Source organism: Coregonus clupeaformis, chromosome 10 (assembly GCF_020615455.1).
Source record: "Coregonus clupeaformis isolate EN_2021a chromosome 10, ASM2061545v1, whole genome shotgun sequence".
Classification (NCBI taxonomy): domain Eukaryota; kingdom Metazoa; phylum Chordata; class Actinopteri; order Salmoniformes; family Salmonidae; genus Coregonus; species Coregonus clupeaformis.
In genome coordinates, this window is record NC_059201.1 from 22,733,338 (window position 1) to 22,752,733 (window position 19,396).

The 19,396-nt window shown below is 40.5% G+C and overlaps 1 pseudogene; it reads right to left on the bottom strand.

Annotated features, from left to right (window-relative positions):
• Positions 1-682: 682 nt before the first annotated feature.
• LOC121574633 overlaps positions 683-19,396 on the bottom strand; it is a 31,127-nt pseudogene continuing 12,413 nt past the window's right edge.

Genomic DNA, 19,396 nt, shown 5'->3' on the forward strand with positions numbered 1-19,396 from the left:
TAAAACGGAACCTTGAGGAACACCGAAATGTACAGTTGATTTGTCGGAGGACAGACCATTCACAGAGACAAACTGATATCTTTCCGACAGGTAAGATCTAAACCAGGCCAGAACTTGTCCGTGTAGACCAATTTGGGTTTCCAGTCTCTCCAAAAGAATGTGGTGATCGATAGTGTCAAAGGCAGCACTAAGGTCTAGTAGCACGAGGACAGATGCAGAGCCTCGGTCTGACGCCATTAAAAGGTCATTTACCACCTTCACAAGTGCAGTCTCAGTGCTATGATGGGGTCTAAAACCAGACTGAAGCATTTCGCATACATTGTTTGTCTTCAGAAAGGCAGTGAGTTGCTGCGCAACAGCTTTTTCTAAAATTTTTGAGAGGAATGGAAGATTCGATATAGGCCGATAGTTTTTTATATTTTCCGGGTCAAGGTTTGGCTTTTTCAAGAGAGGCTTTATCACTGCCACTTTTAGTGAGTTTGGTACACATCCGGTGGATAGAGAGCTGTTTATTATGTTCAACATAGGAGGGCCAAGCACAGGAAGCAGCTCCTTCAGCAGTTTAGTAGGAATAGGATCCAGTATGCAGCTTGAAGGTTTAGAGGCCATGATTATTTTCATCATTGTGTCAAGAGATATAGTACTAAAACACTTAAGTGTCTCTCCCGATCCCAGGCCCTCGCAGAGCTGTGCAGATCCAGGACAGCTAAGTATTGATGGGAGTTGTAGTCTGTAAGGGATTTATACCATATCTCGTTATTACCTGGGTTCTAGGCACTCCTTAATCTTGGCGATAGACAGGATGTATGGTCCAAAATGTTGGGCAATGGTGGTTAGGTCCGAGTTCTCCTGCTTCAGCTGCTGCAGGTCGTGGAGCTGTGCTAGAATGTGGTCAAACACAAATACCATGTCAAAGTATGGAACAAAGCACATGCATCACATCCAAACACACGTGTAAAAGCATTGAATTAGATCATGATGCATGTTACCAAGTCCACATTAACATACATATAACAGATCGATATTTCGCTTACGGGTAAACCTTACCTTCATATATCTCCTGCTCATTAGTGTCCCTCTGAAAGGTCTCCTCCCAGATCTAAAGGGAAATAATCATCCTCTAAGGCAAAATTCAGTTTATATTGAACAGTAAACAATTATTCATGTGCACCAAAACATGTGAGCTGCTGTCTAATCACTCCTAGACATCCTAAATATGTCCCCACTGTTAGATATGGGGCCTGTGGAGGTACTTCTTCAAACAGGGTCCTCATGTTCTCCACAGAGCAGTACTGAGAGGTGACATCTGCTGATGTAAAAAGGGCTTTATAAATACATTTGATTGATTGATTGATCTGTCCGTCGATATGCAGGGAGCGGTCCAGGATCTCATCCATGGTGTCTGTGTTGATGAGGGAGTGGTACTTGGTCAGGTCCCTGTGTAGCTCCTGTAACTGGTCCTTCAAGTTCTAGATCTCAGTCTGGAGGATTTGGGTCAATAAAACACACACACACACACACACCAACACTGTCACCCTATGGCCGAGCCCCAGGGCATGTCACTGAGGGGCGGGGAGTGGCAGGACATGGAGAGGGGTGGCCCAACCACAGGGCATTAGGGCACGTTCACTCTGTCTCATATTTATTACGGTATTTCCTTGCCGCAATTGTTAAGGTGTTGAAGGATCAAGTGCCACCCTCAAGGGTTATGCACAAATACTTCAAATGAGGATGAGGTAAAGATACTATGTTTCATTTTAAGGCTCTAATTATGTACTTGCGTATCTTTCCCAGCCTATCTATCCCATTTTATATCCCTTAAGTTCAATATTACATTTTGTTCACAACTTCTCCTCACTGCTAATGTTCCAGAGAGAGTGATTCCTAGTTGAAGCGTGTACTTTAAAACCTTAACTCAACACTCTGTAGAATGCCATGTTTACAACTAACAATGCAAAACATTTGCTTGTCGAGTTCCAGTTCAGAAAATAACTTTGCTATAAAAATGGAGAACAGTAGAACCACAGTACCTTGCTTCATCTATTTGCAACAAATGGAAACAATAAACTATTGTAAACTGTACTTGAGTCCCTTAAGTGCACTGTTGAGGCCTGGCTTAACTGAAGACAGCTAATTCTTGCTGTCTCTAGTGAGCTTTAAGACAGAGACACCAGGACAGGCAGACAGTGGGTCCTGACCTGGCTTTCCTCACTCCTTACCACCACCACTACTACTACTGACACCAACACCACCACTACTACTGCCACCACCACCACTACCACTGGAGTAATAGTTACAGTGCCTTCAGAAAGTATTCATACCCCTTAATTTATTCCACATTTTGTTGTGTTACAGCCTGAATTCAAAATGAATTAAATATTTTCTCACTCATCTACACACAATACCCGATATTGACAAAATGAAAACAATTTTATAAAAATCACATTTACATAAGTATTCACACCCCTGAATCAATGCATGTTAGAATCACCTTTGGCAGCGATTACACCTGTGAGTCTTTCTGGGTAAGTCTCTAAGCGCTTTGCACAGCTGGATTGTACAATATTTGCACATTATCCTTTTAAAAATTCTTCAAGCTCTGTCAAGTTGGTTGTTGATCGTTGCTAGACAGCCATTTTTAAGTCTTTCCATAGATTTTTAAGCCGATTTAAGTCAAAACTGTAACTAGGCCACTCAGGAACATTCAATGTCGTCTTGGTAAGCAACTCCAGTGTATATTCGGCCTTGTGTTTTAGGTTATTGTCCTGCTGAAAGGTGAATTTGTCACCCAGTGTCTGTTAAAAAGCAGACTGAACCAGGTTTTCCTCTAGGATTTTGCCTGTGCTTAGCTCTATTCTGTTTACTTTTATCCAAAAAAACGTCCTAGTCCTTGCCGATGACAAGCATACCCATAGCATGATGCAGCCACCACCATGCTTGAAAATATGAAGAGTGGTACTCAGTGATGTGTTGTGTTGGATTTGCCCCAAACATCAAGCTTTGTATTCAGGACATGAAGTTCATTTCTTTGCCATTTTTTTTGCAGTTTTCCTTTAGTGCCGTATTGCAAACAGGATGCATGTTTTGGAATATTTTTATTCTGTACAGGCTTCCTTCTTTTCACTCTGTCATTTAGGTTAGTGTTGTGGAGTAACTACAATGTTCCATCCTCAGTTTTCTCCTATCACAGCCATTAAACTCTATAACTGTTTTAAAGTCACCATTGATCTCATGGTGAAATCCCTGAGTGGTTTCCTTCCTCTCTGGGAACTGAGTTAGGAAGGACGCCTGTATCGTTGTAGTGACTGGATGTATTGATGCACCATCCAAATTGTAATTAATAACTTCACCATGCTCAAAGGGATATTCTGTGTCTGCTTTTTTGTATTTTTACCCATCTACCAATAGGTGCCCTTCTTTGCGAGGCATTGGAAAACCTCCCTGGTCTTTGTGGTTGAATCTGTGTTTGAAATTCACTGCTCGACTGAGGGACCTTACAGATAATTGTATGTGTAGGGTACAGAGATGAGGTAGTCATTCAAAAATCATGTTAAACACTATTATTGCACACAGAGTGAGTCAATGCAACGTATGTGACTTGTTAAGCGAATTCTTATTCTTGAACTTATTTAGGCTTGGCATAAAAAAGGGTTTGAATACTTATTGACTCAAGACATTTCAGCTTTTCATTTTTAATTAATTAGCCAGAATTTCTACAAACATAATTTCACTTTGACATTATAGGGTATTGTGTGTAGGCCAGAGACACAATATCTCTATTTAATCAATTTTAAATTCAGGCTGTAACACAACAAAAATGTAGAACAAGGCAAGGGGTGTGAATACTTTCTGAAGGGACCGTAGCTATTCCATTATATTGTACACCACTTTAACAGCCCTTCCTAACACTTCATATCACCATTTTAACCAAATGTTTGCCATAGTTTACCATTGTACTGTACACCATGAATGAGAGAGGGCTACTGTATGTATGTTGCAAATGAAACATTGAATAAATACTGTATAATTAGCCAGTAGGTAAAGACAGATATTCTATAATTACCGAAAAAGTTTATCGGCACACGACTAGAGAAGCCATGCAGCTTACCTGGGCTCTGGGATGCTTTTAGTCCAGATTTTCTTGCCTGGCACATGCCTTGATACAGCAGTAGAACTATACCTAGAGCAAGTGTGATTGTTTGCTGTGAGCGTCTCTCTCTCTCACCCTGCCATATGCATTTAGTCCTGTGAGTATCCACCTGCTGCCGCCACCACTGATACCAATTTAAGACATTGGCAAAGGCAGTGATATCAGTGGCATGGAACAAATTGGCCCCGCCACTTCTGTGTGTGCCTAGCTACCAGATGAATCCTGGAAATGTCTGTGAAATTCTGGTAAAAATAGTGCCAGCCTGCTCAGTGCCATCCCTGCCCACTCCGCATCTTACATGGAGTGGCACTGGTTGGGAGGGAGGACAGTCAGTATGGTGGGGGTTTGGGAACCTGTGAACAGTTGGGAGTAATTTATGTGGAATATTGGTCAGGGAGCATGTGTCACTTGTGTCCACATGGACTTGTGTCCACATGGACAGTGACCCTCTCTGTCTGTGTCAAAAACCTACAACTATAGCTTACGCCAACTAAGAATCAAGGCTCTCGAAGGAGACATTTTGATTCTGTTAAAACTCTGGTAACAGCTAAGCCCAATGCCCAATGCTTGAATTTGAGTCCAGGCATCCTCACTGGATCTTATACTTCAGCCAAATACATTCATACCCAATTTGTGTGTGTATAGAGAGGCACACTGTCATACAGTGGGGGGAAAAAGTATTTAGTCAGCCACCAATTGTGCAAGTTCTCCCACTTAAAAAGATGAGACAGGCCTGTAATTTCATAGGTACACGTCAACTATGACAGACAAATTGAGAAAAAAAAATCCAGAAAATCACATTGTAGGATTTTTTATGAATTTATTTGCAAATTATGGTGGAAAATAAGTATTTGGTCACCTACAAACAAGCAAGATTTCTGGCTCTCACAGACCTGTAACTTCTTCTTTAAGAGGCTCCTCTGTCCTCCACTCGTTACCTGTATTAATGGCACCTGTTTGAACTTGTTATCAGTATAAAAGACACCTGTCCACAACCTCAAACAGTCACACTCCAAACTCCACTATGGCCAAGACCAAAGAGCTGTCAAAGGACACCAGAAACAAAATTGTAGACCTGCACCAGGCTGGGAAGACTGAATCTGCAATAGGTAAGCAGCTTGGTTTGAAGAAATCAACTGTGGGAGCAATTATTAGGAAATGGAAGACATACAAGACCACTGATAATCTCCCTCGATCTGGGGTCAAAATGATCACAAGAACGGTGAGCAAAATCCCAGAACCACACGGGGGACCTAGTGAATGACCTGCAGAGAGCTGGGACCAAAGTAACAAAGCCTACCATCAGTAACACACTACGCCGCCAGGGACTCAAATCCTGCAGTGCCCCCCTGCTTAAGCCAGTACATGTCCAGGCCCGTCTGAAGTTTGCTAGAGTGCATTTGGATGATCCAGAAGAGGATTGGGAGAATGTCACATGGTCAGATGAAACCAAAATAGAACTTTTTGGTAAAAACTCAACTCGTCGTGTTTGGAGGACAAAGAATGCTGAGTTGCATCCAAAGAACACCATACCTACTGTGAAGCATGGGGGTGGAAACATCATGCTTTGGGTCTGTTTTTCTGCAAAGGGACCAGGACGACTGATCCGTGTAAAGGAAAGAATGAATGGGGCCATGTATCGTGAGATTTTGAGTGAAAACCTCCTTCCATCAGCAAGGGCATTGAAGATGAAACGTGGCTGGGTCTTTCAGCATGACAATGATCTCAAACACACCGCCCGGGCAATGAAGGAGTGGCTTCGTAAGAAGCATTTCAAGGTCCTGGAGTGGCCTAGCCAGTCTCCAGATCTCAACCCCATAGAAAATCTTTGGAGGGAGTTGAAAGTCTGTGTTTCCCAGCGACAGCCCCAAAACATCACTGCTCTAGAGGAGATCTGCATGGAGGAATGGGCCAAAATACCAGCAACAGTGTGTGAAAACCTTGTGAAGACTTACAAAAAACGTTTGACCTGTGTCATTGCCAACAAAGGGTATATAACAAAGTATTGAGAAACTTTTGTTATTGACCAAATACTTATTTTCCACCATAATTTGCAAATAAATTCATTCAAAATCCTACAATGTGATTTTCTGGAGAAAGAAATTCTCATTTTGTCTGTCATAGTTGACGTGTACCTATGATGAAAATGACAGGCCTCTCTCATCTTTTTAAGTGGGAGAACTTGCACAATTGGTGGCTGACTAAATACTTTTTTTTCCCCACTGTACATATCCTTTAAAAATATATATTTCCCTTTATTACTTTCCAACCCCACCACCCCTTCCCTAATTGGAGTAAACTAGTGAACAACAATGCTTAGGTCTCTACTTCCAGTTTATACATCCTATAAACATTTTATGGACACAGTCAATTTTACAATAATTCTATTTTGTTTGTTTTTACTCCTGAACTTCCTCTACCCTCAACCTCTCCGATCATTTTCATGATGTCCATCCGGTTTGCTTCTATATGCCATATATTTCTAACTCTTCTCTTTCACAAAAGCTCTCAACCTATAACCTATATACTTATTATGGACACAGTATGCTTTACATTAGTTATCTTGTTGTTATTATTTGTCGTTAGTTGTTATTAGTCCCATCCTTCAACTCCATTCAACACCTCCCATCTATCTCTTAACACCATCCATATTGGATTTCTATTTGCCATATATTTTTCAACTGTACTGTGATGTTTTACAAAAGTTCTGAACCCTTCTATTCTCATTGTTTCTACAGATTGTAAATTGAAAATAAACATTTTTGCTAAAAGTATTATTATATTATTGATCGATTGACTATGACTTTTCAGATCACCCAGTAGTGCTATCTGCAGGGTTAGCTCCAGGTAAATATTGCAATCCTTTAGCCATTCCTGGACCTGTGTCCAAAAACAAGCTACAAATGGACAGTACCAAAACAAATGATCTAATGATTTTGTCTCTTCGCAGCAAAATCTGCAGAGCTGGGAAGACTGTATCCCCCATATAAATAACATTATATAGGTAGCAAGAATTTTGTATAATAATTTAAATTGAACAATTATACGTTTTGAATCCGGCGTCGTTTTGCGTATCAGTTCATAAACACTATGCCATGGAATCGGTACGTCAAAAATCTCTTCCCAACTATTTTGCAATCTATATGGGACGGCTGTCAATCCTTTGGTCCTTAAAGGAAACTGGTATACTTTTTTATTTATCACAATTATCTTTAACCAATTATGTTCTTTAATGCAGGGCCGACAGACAAGTTCCTTACTTTTTCCCCCTTCCACTTTCCTCTTCCATTTTTGCGGTAATGCTGCAATTATTTGGTTGTAATTTTGGGTAGAGCAGACATTTCCATATGTTTTTGTTAGCTGCATGTGCAACATAACTCCACCAGTCCTACCTATGATATAATTTACGAAGATTATCCTTTTTTTAAATTTTATTTTTCAAAAAGTAATGTTTTTTTAATCAATTAGTATATTTGAGTTTAACCACAATATTTGTTGCATTATTTGTTCTGGAGTTTCTGGAGGATTATATTGAAATTGCAACCAACTTTCTATGGCTTGTTTTAGAAATAGTGATATTTGGGAGATTATTTCCTTTTCAAATAACTGAAAGTGAGAGGTTGTAATCTGAATAAAGGGAAAAAGGCCATTCTTGAACATCGGGTAAGACAATCTTACTAATTTGCTAGCGAACCAGTTCGGATTTAAGTATAACTTTTGTATGACTGAAGCTTTTAGTGATAGGTCTAATGCTTTAATATTTAATAATTTCTGTCCTCCGAACTCATATTCATTATATAAATAGGCCCGTTTAATTTTGTCTGGCTTGCCGTTCCAAATAAAATGGAATATTTTTTTCTCATATAATTTCAAAAACTGTTCGCTAGGTGTAGGCAACACCCTAAGCAAATAGGTAAACTGGGATAATACTAAAGAGTTAATCAGGGTGATTTTTCCACAAATTGACAGGTATTTACCTTTCCATGGTAGCAAGATCTTATCTATTTTTGCTAACTTTCTATTAAAATGTATTGGAGTGAGATCATTTATTTCATATGGGATATGTATTCCGAGTATATCCACATCACCATCAGACCATTTTATTGGTAAACTACATGGTAATGTAATTTTTTTATTTTTTAGTGATCCAATATGTAATATAGTACTTTTTATCATATCTCATCTTTTATATGTGTGAATGATATTGAAATATTACATTCAACCTTATACACTGAAAGCCAGAGATGAGGGGAGATTTCAGAGCCTTTCAAGCCAACGATTATATTTTAAGGCCAAAAAGACTCACAGGGCTGCGGTACTAGTTGCCCTGGTGATGGGGCTGGGCGGCGCTGTCCCAGCAGCAGTAAGGGCTCCAGACAGCGAGCAAACTCACACCTATAGTCTGTGTTAATCTGAGGGGAGAGAGAGATCATCTAGGTCAGAGTTTGGCTAGCACCTTTCTTTGAGGGAAGAGACAAGACATTTACTGTAGGTCTAGTATACTGTATACAATACTAATTCTACATGACAATGTTGAGTAAAATCACATTGTTTTGTAAGGTCAGAATAGACGGGTCACACTCTCTTTGCTGCTTTGCACTGGTCGCATTCGATGAGGGAGCTTCACAATCCTCCTCAGCCTCTCAGTTTCTGTGGAAGAGAGAGACGCCATGCGTGATGCAAACCTCTGGTGAATTTATCCATTCTATCTTTGATTCTCCCCAGAATATGAAGTGCCAGTACTCACATATCCCATGTCCAGACACTCAAACTTGTTGGCTGAGCTGAGGAAGGCTGAGCAGGTGACCAGGTGAACCTTTGAGAGGGCATCAGTGAAGGTCAGAGGTCAACCACACTGGAGGGCTGGTGAATAATTAACTGTTCATGTAATAACTAACAATATATACCACTGTCAATTTTATTTATGGGTATCATTTAGCTCCATATGAGTTTGGCAATTAGTTATACACTGTTAATTCCAGACCTGGGGATATGGAGATATGAGTTAGGGGTGTCTGATGACCTAACCTGCAATGTTGGCAGGAGGACTGCAAGGTGTGATATCTGCGCTCCTTTAGCGCCTTCTCCTTTTCTTCATGTTGGCTGCAAACACACACACAACATTACCACTTCACAACTATCCCCTCGATGCAGAGGATTAAAGAAATACCCACACAACAACACAGAAACTCATGCTCCATATATCCAGGTCCTTATCTATAGTCTGCTTCCCATTACAAACACATACACACAGACAGACACAGAGACAGAAACACACAGCCTGCCATAAATAGCCTTTAACTCCCTTCCGGGAATACAGACAGTCACTTGTCTGCTTCCAGGCAGCGGTGCAAGAAAGATGGAGGACTAAGGGCACAAAAATCTAATTAAAGATCTCTACACAATGCAACCTGATACACTTCCTCCCTCACACACTCCAGAGTAAGTAATGCTGCAGTCCAGTGGCCCCAAGGCTGTAGCTTCCTGCTCCACTAGCTGTGATGGAATGCTACCAGAGAGTAAATATCAATACCTCAGAGGTTATCTACACATTTTCATGGATTATATGTAACCATGAACTGCAGCCGTGGACATGGAATGATGAGTATTGTTTTGAAGCAGTCCTCACTCTGTTTGCCTTGCCATTCTTGTTTTAATTGTGTACTGTAAAGTCTCTCTCATGGGGCCAAATGGAAACTAGCCTACACCAGGGTTCTGGCATAAAATGGCTGCAACACATTCTTAGTGGTAAATTAGGTTTGTTAACCCTGTACAATGTAAGGCACTTTGAGACCTTGGGGAAATTGCTAACTTCAATCTATGCCTAAAATATTGCCTATCCATTGTCTTTATGGCATCAAAGCAACAGTTTCATAGTAAAGTAATGCAGTACCTGTGAGCCACTAGCAACATAATTTTCTTCCTCTCTTTCCTGACAGATGAGAGCAGAGAAACAGTTCATCACAAGGACCAGTACAAATTAAAATGTATGCACTTACTACTGTAAATTGCTCTGGATTAGTGTCTGCTAAATGACTCAAATGTAAAATGGCTGTGGGCTAAGAAGTCATCCGCTAGTAGTAGGCCTACCATGAAAATGACTGTGGTCCTTGTTTGCCACCCTCTATTTGAGCAAATAACTGTCTGGGGATTTAACTTCTAGTGAGTTTTCTCTAAAATGTAATTTTGTGGTACACATTGTTTTGTAATTGTACCAGTATGTGTTTGGTTTAACTCCATTCATAGAGTTTTTGGTGAGTGCAGAAGACCTTTAAATCTTTTCACAAAAAGAGCAAGAGAGACACCCAGTGGTGAGGCACCATCATCACATATTCCAATTTGGAACTATATTTATTTTCTTGCACTTAGATAGTTAAATTTCACAATGTTTATTTAATACATTTGTATCTCAATAACAACATTATCAATACCATCTGTTTTTTCCAGGTGACCTGAAAAGAGTCCTTTAGTGATGTCTTACCTGTATACTGTTGAAGAGGTTGCAGATTGCGTTCTCCTCTTCCTCCATATTGGAGCACACATAATAATAATAATAATATAATATGCCATTTAGCAGACGCTTTTATCCAAAGCGACTTACAGTCATGTGTGCATACATTTTTACCTCCCCTATCATGGCCCTCAGCATGATAATAGCTTCACGGGCCTGCAGCTCCTTCACTGCCTACAGAGGAAGCAAGACTCACACATGGACATGGTAGATATTCTCATTCACCTAGAACTAACGAGACCCAGCCTGTAGACCCAGCCTGTAGCTTTTCAAAATCAACAACATAAGGATCCTATACTATGGCATGTAAAATACAGCATGGAAACAATTCAGAGTTGCTGAAGGAGATTCATATTTTAACATACTACATAGGCCATGGAGTTGTGAGGACTATACAGATAAAACAGGGATTTCCAGAGGGGGTGACTGCGAACCATCGATGTTATACCACACAATGTATCTCGAGAATAAAAGTAAATCCACTCACCAGCACTGCCTGGTCTAGAATCTCACAGCCTTCCCAGCTAGAACATTTGGTTCCTTGGAAGTTGTGGGAATGTACGTTTTTGGTTTCCCATTGGTTCTGGGAACGAAGCCATACATTTCCTGACCGGTAAAACTGAACATTTTTTAAACGTTCTAAGAACGGAAGTGAACATTTCGCCTGTTCTATTCTTAGGTTGCATGGAAGTTCTGAGAACGTTTTACTCTGGTTCCTTCTGGAAGGTTTAATTTACTCTGGTTCCTTCTGGGAGGTTTAATTAACGCTCTGAGAATGGAAATTATAGGTTATTTTGAGTTTTTTTAATAATGTCCTCAAAAATGTCACTGAATGTTTCAATAAGACTTTAATAACACTGCTATCTTATTTGTTTTACTCCAAGCACAGATAGGACACATGTAAATTCATTTCCTTAGGCATTAATCAGGCAAACACATTTATTTTTTATTGCGACACCGCATCAGTGAGATTCAAACCTATAATCTTCTATTCTCTATCCATGGAATTAGTCCATTGCGCCCCCAGGATGGAGCTAGCATGCCATGTTGTTTTTTTTACGCTTACAAAGCTGTTCATTTTTGTCAATTTAAACAGACCCCATTTCAAAGGAAACAAGCACTCCTTAACGTCAGGTGTGGCCAATTAGTGGGCGTGGCCAACACACCTGAACACACTGAACAAGATAGAGGATAGAGAGAGTTTTGTTGATGCTGAGAACGGAATGTATGTGTTTTCAAATAACATTCTTAGAACGTTCTCTGAATGTTACTAAAGTTTTCTTGTGGCTTTATGAAAAGTTTCCTTAACATTCTCAGAACAATTTGAGAACATGACTTTGAATACAACCATGAGGAAACCTGTAGAAAAACGTTATGCTGAAGTACTGAAAATCCCACAGAAGAACTGAAGTACTGAAATTCCCACAGAAGAACATTGTTTCTTAACGTTCTTGGAACAAATGAGGAAACCTATTGGAAACATTATGCTGAAGTACTGAAATTCCCACAGAAGAACGTTGTTTCTTAATGTTCTCTGAACTATTTGAGAACATTCCCAATGCCAAACCAATTGGAGAAAGTTCCTAGAACATTACCAAAATTTAAATTAAATCTAACCATGTTTGAACTTTTAGGAAACGTTCTGTCAAAGTAATGGAACACCAAGAAAATACTGTAATGTTTCTTAAATGTGCTGAGAAAGTTCCAAAGCCAAGCAACTATCCTGCACCATTCCCAGAATGTTATGGGAAGGTTGCATGCAAAACAACCATAGGACAACCACGCTCTCACCAAGCTCTAAGAAACATATGGTTCTCAGAACGTTATGTGCTAGCTGGGTTGCAATTATTCTGTCGCAATGTCAATGCAGTGTGTCAGGCTCTCCCTGTTGAATTTCAAATCGAATCAAATGTTATTTGTTACATGCTTCGTAAATAACGTGTAGACTAACAGTGAAATGCTTACTTTCGGCCCCTCTCAACAATGCAGAGAGAAAGAAGATAGAGAAATAATAGACAAGTAAAACACATAATAATAAAAGTAATAATAAATACACAATGAGTAAAGATAACTTGGCTATACATGGTACCAGTACCAAATCGATGTGCAATAATTTGGCAGAAACATAAATTAGATTTACTCACAGTGTTCCTGTGTGAATCTGGTGTTGCTGTAGTAGGAGCTTCACTCCTTCACACTTGTCTGAAACACTTGATGCAGATAATAGACTTATTCTCTGTGGAGAACATGATGTAGGGCTCCTTATGGAGAGCTGTGGAGACAAACACCAAGTTAAACCATCACTATCACATCACTGTTCCTTTAATACATATTTCAATGCAATGAATAGTATTCGAAAAATATTCAATAAATAAATAATTGTTCTTATGCAAGGGATAATCAACGAAGGGCTATGTGTTCTCTGGAAAATAATGCACAACGTGGAATGTGTGTTCCACGACGCGTTACCAGAGTCTACCTAACCTTCCACAGTTGCATTATTTTCCAGAGAATGCATAGAGCCCTGAGTTGATTATCCCTTTTATACCATGGCTATACATTAACATATTTGCTGCTAGAAATGTATTCATTTGCCAGTAGAAATGTGACAACACCCTGAAGTAGCTAGCAAGTTTACTAGCTAGCTAAGCTACAGTAGTTGCCTTGGTAACCAACCAATTTATACGGGTGTAATAACAGTGGTGGTTGATGCTTTTTGCCTACACGGAAATTACGATATGAAACGTTGATTTGGAAACCTTCTGACCAACTACTGGGTCAGGCGGCGCCCCTCTGTCTATTTCATTTGTCGTAGTAAATATAAAATGTTATAGATTGGTCTGACTAAAATGTTGTGCAAAGACCCGTTAGGAGCTTGTTTTCAATAAATGTTCTGTGTCATGTGTCTGATACTAACAGTGTGTTAGTTGTCTGTGCATAACATTTTAGTAGCGAACAAAGAACAGAGCACCAGATGGCCTAATCTTACAGGAGTACGATAACTGGACAACACCCACGCCCAAGGCCACAATCACCAGATCCTCCTCACGAGTTCCTGGGCACACACAAAACATTTCATTTGCACGCACACTCATTCTCCACTTCCTTCTACTGGTCGGGTGCCAAGGGCAGAGGACTCTGCCGTGCACCAATGGGGCTTCTACTCTGGACAGAGCAGACCCGCCTCCTACGCCTCGGGAACCAATCAAGGGACTAGAAGAAGGACCCCTTCCTTTATGTTACATTGTATAAAGTAATGCTGCAAACTCTGTTTTAGACATCCTTCTCAACTGTCTCCATAAGAGGCAATTGATTGGGTCCATGCATGTTAATTAGCAGGATCCCATGCATGTAGCCTAACAGTACAAGATATCTCTGGGTTTAATAAACTGCCTTTTGCTTAAGCAAATTCCTCTCTGTCTAGCGTCGTTGGTTTGTACTCCCTCTCCTAATTATGTGTTCACCAACACATATCACATGATTTCTGATAATAGTTCTCGATTGTATCGACTGATTGGCACCCCATACTATAGCAATCAGTCGATATAATCGAGAACTATCATCAGAAATCACACGATATGAATCAGACAGTGGGGCACCGCCTGACACACTAAATTGACAATTAATGACACAATAACGCCAGATAACATTTCCAGCATGGCCGACAACCAGACCTCCGTTGCCCGCCATAGGAAGCAAAATGGTCATTAAGAAATAATAAATGAGCATTGCATTTGCAGCTCATAAATTAATACAATAATTTAAAACGTAGTTATAAACGTCACCTCTGTCAGATGCTCTGAATGAGCTTCAGGCATAGGCTACATGAAACATTAACTGCTTTTTTCACTCATGCTTATTCACTTCATTTTACAGGGATGCCAAGGATTTCAAGCCAGGGATGCGCTGCAATCCAAACCCAAAACCCAGAAACTGTACATAACTGGTGTGATTGGGATGGCGTGCAGGCAGGAGCATCTGCTGAAGTTCCTTAACCTGAAGAGAGGAAAGAAGTATGTGGATGGATGCATGAGGGTGGATGGATGCTTCAGATGTATAGCTGATGCATTTTAGTTATATACAGTGCATTCGGAAAGTATTCAGACACTTTCCCTTTTTCCACATTTTGTTACATTGCAGCCTTATTCTAAAATGGATGAAATTGTTGTTGTTTTCCTCATCAATCTACAGACAAAACTCCATAATGACAAAGCAAAAACTGGTTTTTCGAATTTTTTGCTAATTGATTCAAAATAAAACGCATAAATGGCTTATTTACAGAAGTATTCAGACCCTTTGCTATGAGACTCGAAATTGAGCTCAGGTGCATCCTGTTTCCATTTATCATCCTTGAGATGTTTCTACAACTTGATTGGAGTGCACCTGTGGTAAATTCAATTGATTGGACATGATTTGGAAAGGCACACACCTGTCTATATAAGGTCCCAGAGTTGACAGTGTATGTCAGAGCAAAAACCAAGCCATGAGGTCGAAGGAATTGTCCATAGAGCTCCATGATAGGATTGTGTCGAGACGCAGATCTGGGGAAGTGCACCAAAAAATGTCTGCAGCATTGAAGGTCCCCAAGAACACAGTGGCCTCCATCATTCTTAAATGGAAGAAGTTTGGAACAACCAAGACTCTTCCTAGAGCTGGCCGCCCAGCCAAACTGAGCAATCGGGGGAGAAGGGCCTTGGTCAGGGACGTGACCAAGAACGTGATTGTCACTCTGACAGAGCTCCAGAGTTCCTCTGTTGAGATGGGAGACACTCCCAGAAGGACAACCATCTCTGCAGCACTCCACCTATCAGGCCTTTATGGTAGAGTGGCCAGACGGAAGCCACTCCTCAGTAAAAGGCACATGACAGCCCGCTTGGAGTTTGCCAAAAAGCACCTAAAGGACTCATATCATGAGAAACAAGATTCTCTGGTCTGATGAAACCAAGATTGAACTCTTTGGCATGAATGCCAAGCGTCACGTCTGGAGGAAACTTGGCACCATCTCTACGGTGAAGCATGGTGGTGGCAGCATCATGCTATGGGGATGTTTTTCAGCGGCAGGGACTGGGAGACTAGTCAGGATCGAGGGAAAGATGAACGGAGCAAAGTACAGAGAGATCCTTGATGAAAACCTGCTCCAGAGCACTCAGGACCTCAGACTGAGGCAAAGGTTAACCTTCCAACAGGACAATGACCCTGAGCACACAGCCAAGACAACGCAGGAATGGCTTCGGGACAAGTCTCTGGATGTCCTTGAGTGGCCCAGCAAGAGCCCGTCCTGGAACCCGATCTAACATCTCTGGAGAGACCTGAAAATAGCTGTGCAACCTGGCAGAGCTTTAGAGGATCTGCAGATAAGAATGGGAGAAACTCCCCAAATACAGCTGTGCCAAGCTTGTAGCGTCATACCCAAGAAGACTCGATGATGTAATCGCTGCCAAAGATGTTTCAACAAAGTACTGTGTAAAGGGTCTGAAGACTTATGTACAGTTGAAGTCGGAAGTTTACATACACCTTAGCCAAATACATTTAAACTCAGTTTTTCACAATTCCTGATATTTAATCCTAGTTTAAATTCCCTGTTTTGGGTCAGTTAGGATCAACAATTTATTTTAAGAATGTGAAATGTCAGAATAATAGTAGAGAGAATTATTTATTTCAGCTTTTATTTCTTTCATCACATTCCCAGTGGGTCAGAAGTTGACATACACTCAAATAGTATTTGTTAGCATTGCCTTTAAATTGTTTAACTTGGGTCAAACGTTTCGGGTAGCATTCAACAAGCTTCCCACAATAAGTTGGATGAGTTTTGGCCCATTCCTCCTGACAGAGCTGGTGTAACTGAATCAGGTTTGTAGGCCTACTTGCTTGCACACGCTTTTTTAGTTCTGCCCACATATTTTATATAGGATTGAGGTCAGGGCTTTGTGATGGCCACTCCAATACCTTGACTTTGTTGTCCTTAAGCCATATTGCCACAACTTTGGAAGTATGATTGGGGTCATTGTCCATTTGGAAGACCCATTTGCGACCAAGCTTTAACTTCCTGACTGATGTCTTGAGATGTTGCTTCAATATATCCACATAATTTGGTGGATGGTGTTCTTCGGCTTGCAAGCCTACCCCCTTTTTCCTTCAAACATAACGATGATCATTATGGCCAAACAGTTCTATTTTTTATTCATCAGACCAGAGGACATTTCTCCAAAAAGAAGATATTTGTCCCCATGTGCAGTTGCAAACAGTAGTCTGGCTTTTTTTTATGGCGGTTTTGGAGCAGTGGCTTCTTCCTTGCTGAGCGGCCTTTCAGGTTATGTCGATATAGGACACGATTTACTGTGGATATAGATACTTTTGTACCTGTTTCCTCCAGCATCTTCACAAGGTTCTTTGCTGTTGTTCTGGGATTGATTTGCACTTTTCGCACCAAAGTACGTTCATCTCTAGGAGACAGAACGCATCTCCTTCCTGAGCGGTATGGCGGCTGCGTGGTCCCATGGTATTTATACTTGCGTACTATTGTTTGTACAGGTGAACGTGGTACCTTCAGGCGTTTGGAAATTGCTCCCAAGGATGGACCAGACTTGTGGAGGTCTACAATTTTTTTTCTGAGGTCTTGGCTGATTTCTTTTGATTTTCCCATTATGTCAAGCAAAGAGGCACTGAGTTTGAAGGTAGGCCTTGAAATACATCCACAGGTACACCTCTAATTGACTCAAATTATGTAAATTAGCCTATCAGAAGCTTCTAAAGCCATGACATCATTTCCCTGAATTTTCCAAGCTGTTTAAAGGCACAGTCAACTTAGTGTATGTAAACTTCGGACCCACTGGAATTGTGATACAGTGAATTATAAGTGAAATAATCTGTCTGTAAACAATTGTTGGAAAAATTACTTGTGTCATGCAAGAAATGTGTGGATTGGTTGAAAAAAGTATTTTAATGACTCCAATCTAAGTGTATGTAAACTTCCGACTTCAACTGTAAATGTGATATTTCAGTTGTTTATTTTTTATACATTTGCAAAAATTTATAAAAACCTGTTTTTGCTTTGTCATTATGGGGTATTGTGTGTAGATTGATGAGGAAAAAAAACAATTCAATCAATTTTAAAATAAGGCTGTAACGTAACAAAATGTAGAACAAGTCAAGGGGTCTGAATACTTTCCGAATGCACTGTAGGCTACTGCACATTACACACGACAGAAAAACATAAAAGCCCATATATGTAGCTAGCTATATACTCTCTTGGGTAAGTCAATTAAACTAGCTCCAGTAGGCTAATCTTTTTGAGTGTGAACTGTATTATTGTTCTGTATTGTATTATGCTGTATATACAGTACTAGTCAAAGGTTTGGACACACCTACTCATTGAAGGGTTTTTCTTTATTTGTACTATTTTCTACATTGTAGAATAATAGTGAAGACATCAAAAGTATGAAATAACACATATGGAATCATGTAGTAACCAAAGAAGTGTTAAACAAATCAAATAGCCACCCTTTGCCTTGATGACAGCTTTGCACACTCTTGGCATTCTCTCAACCAGCTTCATGAGGTATTCACCTGGAATGCATTTCAATTAACAGGTGTGCCTTCTTAAAAGTTAATTTGTGGAATTCCTTTCCTTCGTAACGCGTTTGAGCCAATCAGTTGTGTTGTGACAAGGTAGGGGGGTATACAGAAGATAGCCCTATTTGGTAAAAGACCATGTTCATATTATGGCAAGAACAGCTCAAATAAGCAAAGAGAAACGACAGTCCATCATTACTTTAAGACATGACGGACAGTCAATACGGAACATTTCAATAACTTTTAACGTTTCTTCAAGTGCAGACGCAAAAACCATCAAGCGCTATGATGAAACTGGCTCTCATGAGGACCGCCACAGGAAAGAAAGACCCAGATTTACCTCTGCTGCAGAGGATAAGTTCATTAGAGTTAACTGCACCTCAGATTGCAGCCCAAATAAATGCTCACGTAACAGACACATCTCAACGTCAACTGTTCAGAGGAGACTGCGTGAATCAGGCCTTCATGGTCGAATTGCTGCAAAGAAACCATTACTAAAGGACACCAATAAGAAGAAGAGACTTGCTTGGGCCAAGAAACACGAGCAATGGACATTAGACCGGTGGAAATCTGTCATTTGGTCTGATGAGTCCAAATTTGAGATTTTTGGTTCCAACCGCCGTGTCTAGGTGGATGGATGATTTCTGCATGTGTGGTTCCCACCGTGAAGCATGGAGGAGGAGGTGTGATGGTGTGGGGGTTCTTTGCTGGTGACACTGACAGTGATTTATTTAGAATTCAAGGCACACTTAACCCGCATGGCTACCACAGCATTCTGCAGCGATACGCCATCCCATCTGGGTTGCGCTTATCATTTGTTTTTCAACAGGACAATGCCCCAGCACACCTCCAGGCTGTGTAAGGGCTATTTGACCAAGAAGGATAGTGATGGAGTACTGCATCAGATGACCTGGCCTCCACAATCACCCGACCTCAACCCAATTGAGATGGTTGGGATGAGTTGGACCGAAGAAGAGTGAAGTCAAAGCAGCCAACAAGTGCTCAGCATATGTGGGAACTCCTTCAAGACTGTTGGAAAAGCATTCCAGGTGAAGCTGTTTGAGAGAATGCCAAGAGTGTGCAAAGCTGTCATCGAGGCAAAGGGTGGCTACTTTGAAGAATCTAACATCTAAAATAGATTTTGATTTGATTAGCACTTTTTT